Consider the following 14853-nt stretch of genomic DNA (forward strand, 5'->3'; position numbering starts at 1 on the left):
TTGCCTACCTATCCCTTCTTCTGCATTCCAGCTGCCATTGCTCTCAGTCAGGTCAAGCATCTTAACTGGTCCCATGCCATGCCCTAATTTCTCCCCCCTTCCTAACAATCAGTCTCCTTTCCTTAACAACCTTGGGTGACTTCCCATTACCCAGATCTCTTAGCAGCCACAGAAAACTGGACAAAGCTTCACCACAGCCTATTTTTCTAGCCTCCCCTCCAAATTCCCCACCATGTACACTGCACTATTCCCACTGTAGGTATTATTCTACCTACTATCCACCTCTGTGCCCCTGTTCATGCCAAGAATATTTCTGACCCTTCTTTGCCTGGAAAGCTACTCATCCTTCAAGGCCTAGAGAGCAAATTGTCTTATTTTCTCTCCCTCTTTCTCCTCTCACCTTCTCCCCCTTCCTCTGTGAATGGGCCCTCCCTCCCTCTGCAAATCTGTTCCTCTTCTCTGTGTGCACTATTTGTGGTTTCTAGAAGCCTCTGTTCCCTAATGACTTTGTCTCCAGCCCTCACTCCACATGACACTGTTACCCCAGAGTCCTCAAGCTGTGGAGAAAAAAATCTAATGGGTCACTGGCCAGTCAATGTATTGATGTTTCTTAGGTCAGGGGTCTACTCATGATCCAGCTAATGTCCCGGGGACAGGGCAGACTGCATCTACCACATTAGTAAAGGCAATTCCCATGGAAGGGGACTAAGGCAGTCACGATCCAGAACACACGTCTGTTACTATATCTCCTCTTATGGAATAATTTCACCTCAAGGACAAGCATCTGGATTTTACTCTTCATTCACCTTTCTCTTCCTAGTAAGTGGCAGAATGCCTGGCTTGTCACTCCCTCTGCATCTCCTTGGATGCTCTTAGTTGAGATGACAGAACATTCAACACAAACTGGCTTATATCTCAAAGGTGAATCACTGGCTAATGCAATTAGAAGTCCAGAAGGAAGACAGGCTTCAAGCCCAGCCCTCTAATGGTTGTAGGGGTCCAGATTTTTTTCTGCTTCTCCACTCTTCTATCCACAGCACTTGGCTAGTCATAGGATAGCTTCCAGTACCAATCAGGGATAAATTTTTCATGTTCACATCCATCAGGAAACTACTTACATCCCAGAATTCTAAGCAGGAGTCACCCTGATTAGACTGCTTAGGTCATGTGCCTATGAGAAGAGGAAATGGTTTGAAGCAGCAGCATCCAATGCAGTAGCCACAAACCACATGTAGCTATTTAAAATAAAATTAATTAAAATTAAGTATAATTGAAAAGTCAGTTTTTCAGTCACAAATTTCAAGTGCTCAACAGCCACGTGTGACTAGGTGGCTATACAGAACATCCTACTGGCATAAGGTAACCAAGTAACTGGTATGAGGCAACCAAAACTTGGCAGCTGGGGTCAACTTAGTTCAAAGTCCCAGGAATCTGGGGAAGGGGCAGATGTCCAGATGAAAATCTAGGTGCATACAGGAAAGGGAAAGAGGGAAATAGACTCTAGATGGGCAATGAGCAATACTCAACATATTCTTTTAGAAAGAAATTAAACTGATCTGGCATGATCTGCTCTTCAAAAAATATACCATTTGTAGAAACTGTCTGTTGTTATTTGAGGTACAAGGTGTTTTTCTTTTACAAACTCACTAACTTCCTGTGGGACACTGGACATGCCAAGTAACCTCTCTGAGTCTCAGTTTCCTCGTCTGTAAAAAAAAAAAAGGGGTGAACTAGATCAGTTGTTTCTAACCTTTTAATCAGAGCAGAATTTTTTACAATACATTTTTAAAAATTAATTTTTGCCTAAGATCTCACACTTTGAAGTATTTTTAGTAACTTAACTGCATCAAAAATTAATTTGTTACCCTGTTTTTTAATCAAAAACACACAACTGTTAATTAGAGCCTCTGATCACCAAGAAAAGTCAATGTTACCATGGTAGGCTAGTATCATTTGTATCAAAAGTAAAATAAGTTGACCTTGCAGTCTTAAAGCAAATGAACTATTTTCATTTAGTGTCATGAAATATTTATAAATAATGTGAAGTACTCCACTGGAAGCCCCGAGGGGTGGACTAACACCTGTCAAGGAGAGTACCTGATCTTGTAGGACTCATGTAGGTCCAGAATTTTATGATTTCTATAGTAATGCAACTGTAAACAGATATGACCCTCGTCACTAGCATAGACTAGCCTGACCTGGAAAGTACCAGAGAGAGGGATGAGTAGACAGACTTGGAAGAAAGATTCCAAGGGTGACTGGAAATAAGGAGAAAATGATACCATCACACAAAGATGCTGATCTACATTTTTATTACCAGTAAGCCCCCCAAAAGTAGATTATTAAGTAATTCAGGGAGCCAAGTATAAAGCTAAAAGTGGACAGCAAGCAAGAGAATCAAGAGTGCAATACTGCAAAGATGCTAAAAGAACCATGGGTAGGGGGGTGTGGCTCCAGAGACCTTCAAGTCTTCATTCACCTCTACTGAGGAGAAGGGCAGGCACACATAGTGACAGACGTACTAGAGGCCTGGGAACTTCTGTTTCCAGGTAACAGCATGAACTACATTTAATATAGATTATTTGCTTTTATTTAAATTTCTATTCCAATAATTTGGTGTTAAAGTACTAGCAAGAAGGCTGACAGGCATGTCTATTCCTAGGTGCTGTAAGGAATGGATTGGGGCAGAGTATATTCTAGAAAATAAATTACTTGTAATGTTAGAAAAATGTTCTGAAACCCAAGCTCCCTAGGTCTGTTGATACGTCACAGAGAAAATAGGTAGGACTGACTCAATGATAAAAAATGAGAAGAGGAGAAGGTGAAAATGACAAGCCAGAGAAAGAACTGGACAAGCTTCGATCATATTTCAGTAAAGAACAAATATTATTTTTTTAAGATTGTTATAATTCATCATGGTTTTCTATCTCTGTTAACCCTTCTAATAACTATGTATTTAACAATTCAAAAATTCCTTTAAAAACACCCACATTTCTCAAACAGCTAAGTATATGACCCAGCAATTCTACTACTGGGTATAATTTCAATGGAATTGAAGACAGGAACTCAGATACTTGCTCACCAATGTTCATTTCAGCATTACTCACTATTCAATAGCCAAAAGGTGGAAACAAACCAGTGTCCATCAACATGAATGGATAAACAAAATGTGGTATATTCAATATAATGAAATACTACTCAGTCATGAAAAGGAATGACATTCTGACACATGCTACAACATAGATGAACCTTGAAAACATTATGCTAAATGAAATAAGCCAGACACAAAAGGAGGAATATTGTATGACTCCACTTATATGACATATCAAGAAGAGACAATTTATAGAGAGGAAGTAGATTAGTGGTTAGCAGAGACTGGGGTGAGTGAAATGGGGAGTTGTTTAATGGTTACAGAGTTTCTGTTTAGCATGATAAAAAAACGTGTGGGAATAGAACTAGATAATAGTAATGGCTGTGCAACATCATGAATGTAATTAATGGGACTGAATTGTAAACTTAAAAATGGTTAAAAAGACAAATTTGGTGCTATATATATTTTATCACACACACAAAAGATTTTTAAAACCACAAGAGTTTCTGTTTCTTATAGAGAGTGTAGGGCAGGGAATAGTGTGATAATATTTATTGATTTCAAGGAGAGAAACTCAGGTGGCAGAAGAGAACAGGTAGGCCCCCATCCTCTGACAGTCCCTTAAAGAAACTCTTAGAATAGAGGGGTTCTTCAAGGACCTGAACAGATGCCGATGATGCTTTAAACTACATTTCCAATCCAATCTCTGACATCAACTTCAACCTACATTTCCAACTATACATGACCACCTCAGACTTAACATGTTTAAAAGAAAGTCCTTAGGAATACAAGATAAAGGTAGAGATTACTTACAATAAATGAAAGTAGTAGAAATAAGTTTCTACTAAAAATTAAACAGACAAGTCACTTCCTAGTGTAATAAAAAATGAGGGGAAAACTGAAAGGTTTGATTATAGATGCAGAGGAAATTAATTGAAAAAACTTCGTACAACTCTGTTCTAAAATATTAGAATAGGTGGCGAAAATGTATGATTTTCCTGGAAAATATAATTTTAATTTTGCATTATCAAAATTAATGCAAGAGGGAAAAAACCCTACAGAAACAAAATAATCATTACACATGGAGAAAGCTGCCAGCTAAAGAAAGCCCAACCCATGTTCCAACCATGCGTTCTTTAAATGCTTCAAGTACTGAGAACACTTGATCATTCTCAGTGCTATTCTGACTGCTCCAAAGCAGTGAGAAAAAGAAAGGCTCCCCAGTTCTTCCCAAAAAGTTAACAGAGCCTGATACCAAAACACAAAAAAGACAGCACAATAAGAAGAAACTGCAGACAAATCACACATTTTGTATTTTAAATCCAAAAATCATAAATAAATATCAGCAAACAGAACTGGGTTACAAGTTAAAACATGCTATACACCATGACCAAGAGAGGCATGGCTGTATGAGGGATGCAAGAATTATTCAACGTTATGTGTCATCAAGTAAACAAGCCAAAGGGGAAAAAAAACCAAAATCTTGAAAGAAGCTCAGAAGGCACCTGAAAGAAAAATTCAATATCCATTCCCAATAGAAACTTTTAGTTAAAAAAGAAAAAGGACACTTGGTTAACTAGGTCTGAAGCGAACAACCAGCACTGTGCTTGAGGGTTTAATACTGGAAGCATTCCTATTAAACTCCAGAAGAAGGCAATCACCACTATTATGTAATACAGTTCTTAAAGCAATGGCCAATGACATGAGGAAAAAATGAGAAGCACAAATTAGAAAGTTAGGGACAAAATTATTATCTGCAGATAAAATTGTTTTATACCTAGAAAATCAAAGCCACCAACTAGAAAATTATTGGAAATAATAAGAGCATTCATTAAGGTATCCAGTTTAAAGATACACAAAACAACCCCAATAGCTTTCTTATATATCAACAATTACATGTAGGAAATTGCTGGAAAAAATTTCCTTTCAAATTAATACTAAACAACACAAAATACTCAATGTTTTTTTTCTAATACTCAAGTTTTTTCTAATGTGCAATAATGCTATATATAAACTATTAAACATATTAAGAAGATGTAAGATTCAAAATTCACATTGCGAATAGGTTTGATAAACTAAGACATACATAGACCATACTATAGTCAAAACAGCAAAACGGGGCACAGTCCCCAAAAAAGACCCCACAATTGAGCAAAAGTTGAGGCAACAGATTTTTACCCAAATTATTTTAATTAGCGTGTTGCATTTCCTAACAGTAAATAATTAAAACATTCATTAAAGTCTTGTTCAGCATCGACTATCAATTTCAGTAGCTTAAACCAGTGGTTCTCCAAGTGTGGTTTGAGATCCTGCCAAAGGCCCACAAGGTCAAGACTCTTTTCATAATAATACTAAGACATTATTTGTCCCTTTCACTCTCATTTTCTCATGTCTGTAAAGTAGAGGTCAGCAAACTGAACTGGCCCACAGGCCAAATCCAGCCATGTTCACTCATTTACATATTCTCCACAGCCACTTTCAGGCTACAAAAAGAGTTAAGTAGTTGTGACACAGAAGTCTCTGTCTCCGGTGTATCCCACAAAGCTGGAAATATTTACTATGTGGTCCTTTACAGAATACCTTTGCTAATCCCTGCTCTAATGAACAACAGAATGTGTGCTTATGTATTCTTGTGTTTTCTAGAATTTTCTAAGATTATCAATTTAAAGTACAAACAAGTATATTTTAGAAGTTAATTCCATTTTTCTCCTCAGTATTTTGACTATGGTTTTATCTACTATAAATCATTAACCTCACTAATGCCCAATAAATCATTATTTTAAAATCTGAAGTTTTCCTTAAATGTACACAGAAACACAACTAGAAGTAAGTACACTTATTTTGCAATATTTTAAGGCTTTCTTTGTTTTAATTTTAAATACAGAAATATTGATAGATATAACCTACATACACAAAAGCATTTTGGAGTCTTCAATAATTCTTAAGAACACAGAAGTGTCCTGAGACCAAATAACTTGAGAATCACAGGTTTAAATAAAGTTGTTTGCAGCAGAATACAAATCCTTTTCAAGAACACAAGGAATACTCTCCAGGATAAATCACATGCTATGCCACAAAACAAGTCTCAACAAATTTAAGAGCACAGAAATTACAACAAGCATTTTTCCCAACCACAACAGTATGAAACTAGAAGTCAATTACAGAAGGAAAAATGGGAAAAGCACAAACATGTAAACACTAAACAACATGGGTCAATGGGGAAATCAGAAAATACCTCGAGACAAAAGAAAATGGAAACACAAACTCTATGGGATGCAGCAAAAGCAGTTCTAAGAGGGAAGTTTAGAGTGATAAAGGCCTTCCTCAAGAAACAAGAATAATCTGAAATAAACAACCTAACCTACCATCTAAAAAGAAGAACAAACAAAACCCAAAGTCAGCAGTGGGAAAGAAATAATAAAGATCAGAGAGGAAATTAAATAGAGACCAAAAAAAACAACAGAAAAGATCAATGAAACCAAGAGCTAGTTTTCTGAAAACACAAACAAAATTGATAACCCTCTAGCCAGACTCACCAAGAAGAAATGAGAGAGAACCCAAATAAACAAAATTAGAAATGAAAGAGGGGCAATAACAACCAATACCACAGAGATACAAAAAATCATAAGGAAATACTACAAACAGTTATACACCAACAAACTGGATAACCTAGAAGAAACAGACAAATTTCTAGAAACATACAACCTGCCAAGACTAAATCAAGAACAAACAGACAATATGAATAGACTGATCACTGTAGTGAAATTGAATTTGTAATTTAAAAAATTCACAGCCAACAAAAGCCCAGGACTGGATGGCTTCATAGGGGAATTCTACCAAACATATGAAGAAGTGCTAATACCTATCCTCCTCAAACTATTCCAAAAATTGAAGAGGACAGAGCGCTCCCAAATTCACTCAGTGAGGCCACCACTGCCCTGATACCAAAACCAAAGACACTACAAAAAAAAAAAAAAAAATTACAAGCCAATATCTTTGATGAATATAGATGCAAAAATTCTCAACAAAATATTAGCAAACCAAATCCAACAATATATACAAAGGATCATACAGCATAATCAAGTGGGATGTATTCCAAGGACACAAGGATGGTTCAATATTTGCAAATCAATGTGGTACAGCACATTAACAAAAATGATAAAAATCACATAATCATCTTAATAGACACAGAAAAAGTAGTTGATGAAATTCCATATCCATTCATGATAAAAACTCTGATCAAAGGTGGTAGAGAGGGAACATATATCTACATAATAAAGGCCATTTATGACAAATTCACAGCTAACATCATACCCAATGGTGAAAAACTGACAGCCTTTCCTCTAAAATCAGGAACAAGACAAGTATGCCCACTCTCGCCACTTCTATTTAACACAGTATTGGAAGTCCTGGCCACAGCAATCAGACAAGAAAGAGAAACAAAAGGCATCTAAATTGCAAGGGAAAAAGTAAAACTGTCACTACTTGCAGATGATACTGCTACTATATACAGAAAACTCGAATGTCTCAAAAAAAAAAAACTATTACAACTAATAAGTGAATTCAGTAATGTTACAGGACACAAGATTAATATACAGAAATCTGTTGCTTTTCTATATTTGAATAATGAACTATCAGAAAGAGAAAGAAAAAAAATACCAATGCCATTCAAAATCTCATCAAAAAGAATAAAATATCTAGGAATACACTTAAACAAAGAGATTAAAGACCTATACTGTGAAAACTATAAAACACTGATGAAGGAAAGTAGAAGATGATACAAAGAAATGAAAAGATATTCCACGCTCTTGGATTAGAAGAATTAGTATTGTTAAAATGGCCATACTAACCAAAGCAATCTACAGATTTAATGCAATTCCTATTAAAATACCCATGACATTTTTCACAGAACTAAAACAAATAATCCTGAATTGTATACGGAACCACAGACTTTAAGACCCTAAATTGCCAAAGCAATCTTGGGAAAAAGAGAATATAAAGCTGAAGGTACCACCCTCGCTGACTTCAGACTATACTACAAATCTACAGTAATCAAAACAGCACGGTACTGGCACAAAAACAGACATACAGATCAATGGAACAGAACAGAGAGCTCAGAAGTAAACCCATGCACCTATGATCAATTAATCTATGATAAAGGAGGCAAGAATATACAATGGATAAAAGACAGTCTCTTCAGTAAGTAGTGCGGGGAACACTGGACAGCCACATGTAAAAGAATGAGATGACAACATTTCCTCAAACCATATACAAAAATAAATTCAAAATGGATTAAAGACCTAAAGGTAAGATCCAAAACCATAAAACTCCTAGAAGAGAACATAGGCAGAACATATACTGGATATGCTATAAGAATTAAATAATTAAATGTCATGAGGAATAATTATAAAGTACTTAGGGCCTAGCATGCAGTAAATGTTCAATAAGTATCAGTGATTATTATGTGTAAATACATATCTGGGGATGCATGTATACAAAAATATACCTAGGTATATCCTAGGTATGGCAAAAGAAGTATTTAGAGGGAATTTTATAGCTTTAAAAATATTTCAAAGGAAACAAGAGAAGTTGAAAAGACATATTCAACTCAAGAAGTTGGGAAAAGGGCAAAAAAGCAACGCCCCCAAGTAAGGAATAAATAACTAAGACAAGGGCAAATATCAATGATATACAGAACAACATCATCAACAATAAACAGAAAAATAACACAACCAAAAATCATGTTCCTTGAAAAGATTAATATGATAGATCTTTGGCAAGCAAGAGTTAAGAAAAAAGAGAAGAGTCAAACAATTAAAATACGGAACGAAAAGGGAGGCAAAAATACCAACACAAGGAGTTATTTTAATAATTAAAGAATATTAATGAGTATTAGGAATATCTATGTGATCATAAATTCAAATGGATAAATTCCCCTTCAGTTATGCCAAAATTGGCATCAAAAAGAGAGACTGAACAGACCAATCAGTATAAAAGAGACTGAAAGAGCAAAGATCTCGCCTTCTGAAAAACAGCAGGTGCAGAAAATTTTACAATGAGGTCTACCAAATTTTAAGGAAGACTTAATTCCTGTTTTTTTTAATTAATTTTTATTGGAGTATGCTTTACAATGTAACTCCTGTCTTATACAAGCTATTCTGGGAAAATAGTAAACCGTCAGTACAGACGAATTTATTTGCAAAGCAGAAATAGAGACACAGATGTAGAGAACAAACTTATGGATATCAAGGGGAAAGGGGTGGTGGTGGGATGAATTGGGAGATTGGGATTGACATATATACACTACTATGTATAAAATAGATAAATGAGAACCTACTGTACAGCACAGGGAACTCTACTCAATGCTCTGTGGTGACCTAAATGGGAAGGAAATCTAAAAAAGAGGGGATATATGTATAACTGATTCACTTTGCTGTACAGCAGAAAGTAACACAACATGTAAAGCAACTATGCTCCAATAAAAATTTAAAAAAAAGACCAGGACATTTTATGAAGCTAATATAATCTTGACTGTAAAAACCAGATAATGATAAGAAAATGATAGGTCCGTTTAACATGACACAAAAAAATCCTACACTATATATTACCTAAGTAAATCCAATATTGTACTTAAAAAATAATAACATATTGGGATTAAGTAGGAGTTATCCTAGGAATTCGAGGATGGTTCAATAACAAAAATACATTTAAAGGAGAGAAACCAAATGATACTCTCAATCAATAAAGAATCAGCTTCACGAAGTTCAGCAAAAGGCAAAACTGTGGAGTTAATAAAAGACTGTATGAGAAAACATCTATGTGACCTAGGAATATGCAAAAAACTAAAAAAAAACCCATAAAGTATATGATTAATTTTATCACAGAAAAATTAAGAATTTTTGTTCAGTGAAAAACACCATAAAGTTAATAGACAAATGACTAAAGGACAGAATGGTAGGAGATATTTGTGATGCCTAAAGTGGAAAAGGGATTATTATAGAGAATAGATAAGAACTGCCTGCAAATCAACAATAGAACAGTAACTATGATGGAACAATGGGCAAACAATATGAAAAGGCAATTTACAGAACTTAATCTCTAGAGTATAAAAAACTAGAAAGCTGAATAATTCTAACTGTTGGCAGGAATGAGAAGGTAAAAGAAGCTTCATGGGTGTGGAGAAAAGGGAACCCTCCTACACTGTTGGTGGGAATGTAAATTGGTACAGCTGCTATGGAAAACAGTATGGAGGCTCCTTAAAAAACTAAAAGAGTTGCCATATGATCCAGCAATCCCATTCCTGAGCATATATCCAGACAAAACTATAATTCAAAAAGATACATGCACCTCTATTTTCATAGCAGCACTATTTACAATAGTCAAGACATGGAAGCAACCTAAATGTCCATCGACAGATGAATGGATAAAGAAGATGTGGTATACACACACACATACACACACGATGGAATACTACTCAGACATAAAAAAGAGTGAAATAATGCAATTTGCAGCAACATGATGGACCTAGAGATTATCATACTAAGCAAAGTAAATCAGAAAGAGAAAGACAAATACCATAGGACATCATTTATATGTGGAATCTAAAATATGACATAAACGAACTTCCACGAAACAGAAACAGACTCACAGACATAAAGAACAGACTTGTGGTTGCCAAGGGGGGAGGTAGGGGAGGGGAGGGAAGGATTGGGAGTTGGGATTAGCAGATGCAAACTATTTTATACAGAATGGATAAACAACAACGTCCTGTTGTATTAGCTCAGGGAACTATATTCAATATCCTGTAATAAACCATAATGGACTTCACAGGGAGGAATGGCTGGTCTAGCACAGGTCTTAGACATTGGAGGTCCTGACCATCTGTCTCTACCTGAATCACACATGATATGAATGCATCACCCACTCAGTCTAAAAGACAAGGAAGGACTTCCCTGGTGGTGCAGTGGTTAAGAATCCGCCTGCCAATGCAGGGGACACGGGTTCGAACCCTGGTCCGGGAAGATCCCAAATGCCGCGGAGCAACTAAGCCCGTGAGCCACGACTACTGAGCCCATGTGCCACAACTACTGAAGCCTGCGCGCCTAGAGCCTGTGCTCGGCAACGAGAGAAGCCACCACAACAAGAAGTCCACGCACTGCAACAAAGAGCAGCCCCCACTCGCCACAACTAGAGAAAGCCCGCGTGCAGCAACGAAGACCCAACGCGGCTAAAAATAAATAAATAAATAAAAGACAGGGAAGCAAAAATTCCCACTGTATCCTTCTAACATAGGTCTGGACAAGGTTTTACTCTTTTTTAAAAACAAAAATATACTTTAAAACCCTGGCACAAAACATTGTCCAAAAATTGTGGTTGATGGGAAACTGCCTTATATTTAATTTTTAATATAATTTCTGAAGCAAACATAACTGTCTTCTAATTATATTAATCATCATTATACACAGTGGAGAGCTAGGAAACAAAAATATAAGAAAGATTTGATCTCAGAATCTGGAAACACTAGCAGAAAGGAAATGAAAAAAATTAGCTCGGAGAAAGAAGGGCTTCTAGACAGTCAGGAGTAAGGGTTCTTGGCATTTCAGTAACCCCAAAGTATCACAGGAGAATAATCATATGGATCTGCTTTTCTCAGCCAAAGGGAAATACGGTTACTTTTTATCCAAGGAAAGAGAGCTTAAACCTAGGCAATGAATAGGCCTGTGGCTGGAAGGAGATGAATTTTAAGTGTGAAAAAAAGGGCTCTTCCTGACTCCTAAGGTTGACTTGGGCAGGCCCCAGGAGGCGCAGTAATAGATCGATTCAAACCTCGGAAGGGAACAAGGATTCCATGTGGATTCTCCCTTCAAAAAAAGAGTTGAAGGTGGCCAGAGACAAAACTGAGAACTTAGAGGGTCACCGACTCTACATTCAAACCCATGTTCAGTCATCAGGGTACTGGCAGAAGCTTCTCTCCAGACCAGAAAGCTGAACAAGACCTCTGACAGACCCTACTAAGGTAGAGAACAGGAAAAGTACATCACAACCTGATTAGGTCACCATCACCAAGACTCAGAGGCCAAAACTGTTCTTAAAGTTCCCAAAGATGTATGATAAAGAGCTACTGTACCAATTAGTCATGATGTTTTTTTATCCTTTGGAGTTTGCTAATCAGGCAATCGTTACTCCAATACTTGATACCAAAGAATATTTATTTGGGTTGTCCCCAGTCTTGACACAGATGGCAGTTTTCTATGCTGACAACAATGCCATTGCCTGGGAAGTGGTAAAAGCTCAGCCTTGGGAGGCTGTGGGGCTGGACCTACAAAAGGGGCCCAGGTCTTTGGCCTATTCTCTCAAGGGCTGAGGATGATCCAGATCCATGTTGTCTTCCTAGAAGAAACTATTGTGTAGGTCTGAGATGCCCAGAGAAACTTTTCTCTGAATGCAATGATAGACACTTGCTGCATACAGCTGGGGCTACCTGCTCAATTACCAGAGAAATTGGTAGTTATGGTAAAGATATGAATGTTTCCCGGGCAAAAAGGGATATACTAAGTACACACATGTAATATGTCATGTTTGCTTTGGGTAAAAAAAACATGATATTCAAACAAAAATCACTCTTTTGCACACAGGTGTGAACTAGGATTAATAATCCATTTGCAATTACAACACAAAGCAATGAACCTTTCTAGAAGTCTTAGGAAAAGTTTATGATGTTCTTAAGGTTATGGTTTGTTTCAATAACAAATTTCAAACCCTTAAATGGTGCAAAAAGAACTAACATCCTAACTGTAACCAGATTTTATATTATCCAGAGAAGAGAAGCTGGTTGAAATATCCTTAAAAACACCATGATTTTTAAAAAAGCAAATTGCAATTTTCCTAAATATCAAGAGGGTAAGAAATGAGAAACAGCCATGTGGTTTCAAAACTCTCTATTTAGAGGCTAGCAGGAAAGAGAAATTGGTACCAGATTCTGAGGGAAGGATTAAGGCTGTTCCCTCAGTCAGGGCCAGTAAGGAAGCAATATAAATAACAGTAGGATACGAAGACCATAAAAACAGTAAGGAAAAAAACTGCATACGGTGGACTTGTAAAGCACTCAGTGACACTTACCTGCAACAGAGATGGAGGAAAATTACAATAGAGGACAAATCAAGAGTACGTCTGGCATCAGAATTTCCCAAACAAAGGATAAAGTGAATTATTAATATCCACCCTGGGCATCAATTCTGCCATCACTTCCATCCATCAATATTTCCTTGCCCTTGTATTGGTACCAATCACTAATGAGAAACTGAAGCATCTCATCCCTTCAACTTGGAACCTAGAGGAAAAGAGGCTGCTGAGGTCTTCCAAGTTCCATCACCTGAGCTACGTTTCCACAAAGTAGTTTTGGGCCAAATACCCAGTAAGTTTTAAAGTACTCCTTCCCCTGGCTTTGTCCTTCAGGTATCTCTCTCCCTTGGTGACCCTGCAGATGAGGATTTGGCTATTTAGGGTCCTGGTTATTAAACTGTTTTTAAAGGAAGAAAGAAGAAACATCAGAAGAAGGAATTTTCAAGGAATAACATCCAAATGACATTGGCTGCGCCCTGAACAGTGGAACCACTAGTTATCTAAGCAGGCCACAAAAACAAAAGAACCTGGATGCCCTCAGGTCAGCAGTGAGGTGGGGCAGTGAGGAAGCAGTAGCCTCTTCATTCAGATAGAATTTCAAAGTCGGGAAGTCCTTCTGAATGAGTAGCACTTGGCACCAGAAAGTGACACATGCTTTTAGAAAGTGCTCGCTGCCCGAGATCACTACCTCATCAGCAGTGAAGACACAGAGTGATCCTTATGCAGTCACTTCCTGAAATCACCTCCAGCTTTCTTCAGGATGTCAGAGAACTGTGCTCACCAGTCCCTATCACAGGGTGTCTGCTGAACATCCTCCTTTAGTAATCTTCTGGCATTTCTTCTAGCCTTTCGTGGGGACTGTGCCAGAAACTTCTTCCTGATAAAAAAAACCCTCATAATCTAGTTGGCCTAACCAGGTCAATATTTTCCATTTCATAACATACATAAAAATCAATCTGGCTAGAAAACATATTCCCTGCACTTAAAACCTCCTAGAAATCTATACATTGAAATATTCCAATTTTCATTGCTACTTTCCCTTAAGTTTTCCAGACTGCAGTCAGGTAGGGCCCTTGGTCACAGCTCTTCACCTATGTGCTTGCAATTGCTTTTTTCAGTATCCAGGGGACCCATGGCTTAAATTTTGATCACAGAAAATAAGACTGGCTTTTTTAAAAGCTTACAATCAAAACACTTTGTAAAGATAATCTACTTATCAAACTTAAGGTGATCTATTCACCACTGAGGATGAAATGTACCAAGTTAAAATTAAAGCAAAATCCAGGGTAAAACAAAGTGCTTTCTTTGGAAGGATTTTAGTTTGGTTTAATTATGTTCATATCAACCACAGGGTGGGATTGGGCTCATCACAGGAAATTTCAAGGTCAGCTATCAACACAATGCAAAACCCATTAGGAAATGACAACAGCAACCACTGACCACACAAATCACCAGCAGCATTTGTCCCCTCCTCACAAACAGCAGCTGGAAGCCTGTCAAAGATCCCCCTTTCCTAGAAGCTGCCACAGGTTAGAAACTGCAAAGGTACCAACTGTATTGTGTGATGAATTCTGTAGCACAGAGAGAATTCCAATACTTAAAACAATCTACTAAAATAAAACGTCGGAGATCAGTCCGGA

The 14853-nt window shown here is 37.1% G+C and overlaps 1 protein-coding gene across 6 annotated transcripts in view; it reads right to left on the minus strand.

The window, feature by feature from the left end:
• DIS3L2 (DIS3 like 3'-5' exoribonuclease 2) overlaps window positions 1–14853 on the minus strand; it is a 388363-nt gene that overhangs the window by 248880 nt on the left and 124630 nt on the right. Inside the window, exon 1 of one of the 6 annotated variants that reach the window (XM_089916221.1) lies at window positions 1–14853. This exon is cut by the window's left edge and continues 15712 nt beyond it. The exons of the other annotated variants lie outside the window; for them this stretch is intronic. The gene's annotated coding sequence lies outside the window, so the exon portion shown is untranslated. 6 annotated transcript variants of the gene reach the window in all.

The sequence above is a fragment of the Delphinapterus leucas genome, chromosome 8, assembly GCF_059928025.1.
Source record: "Delphinapterus leucas isolate spDelLeu-1000000601 "Yukka" chromosome 8, BTC_Dleu_Yukka2, whole genome shotgun sequence".
Classification (NCBI taxonomy): Eukaryota; Metazoa; Chordata; class Mammalia; order Artiodactyla; family Monodontidae; genus Delphinapterus; species Delphinapterus leucas.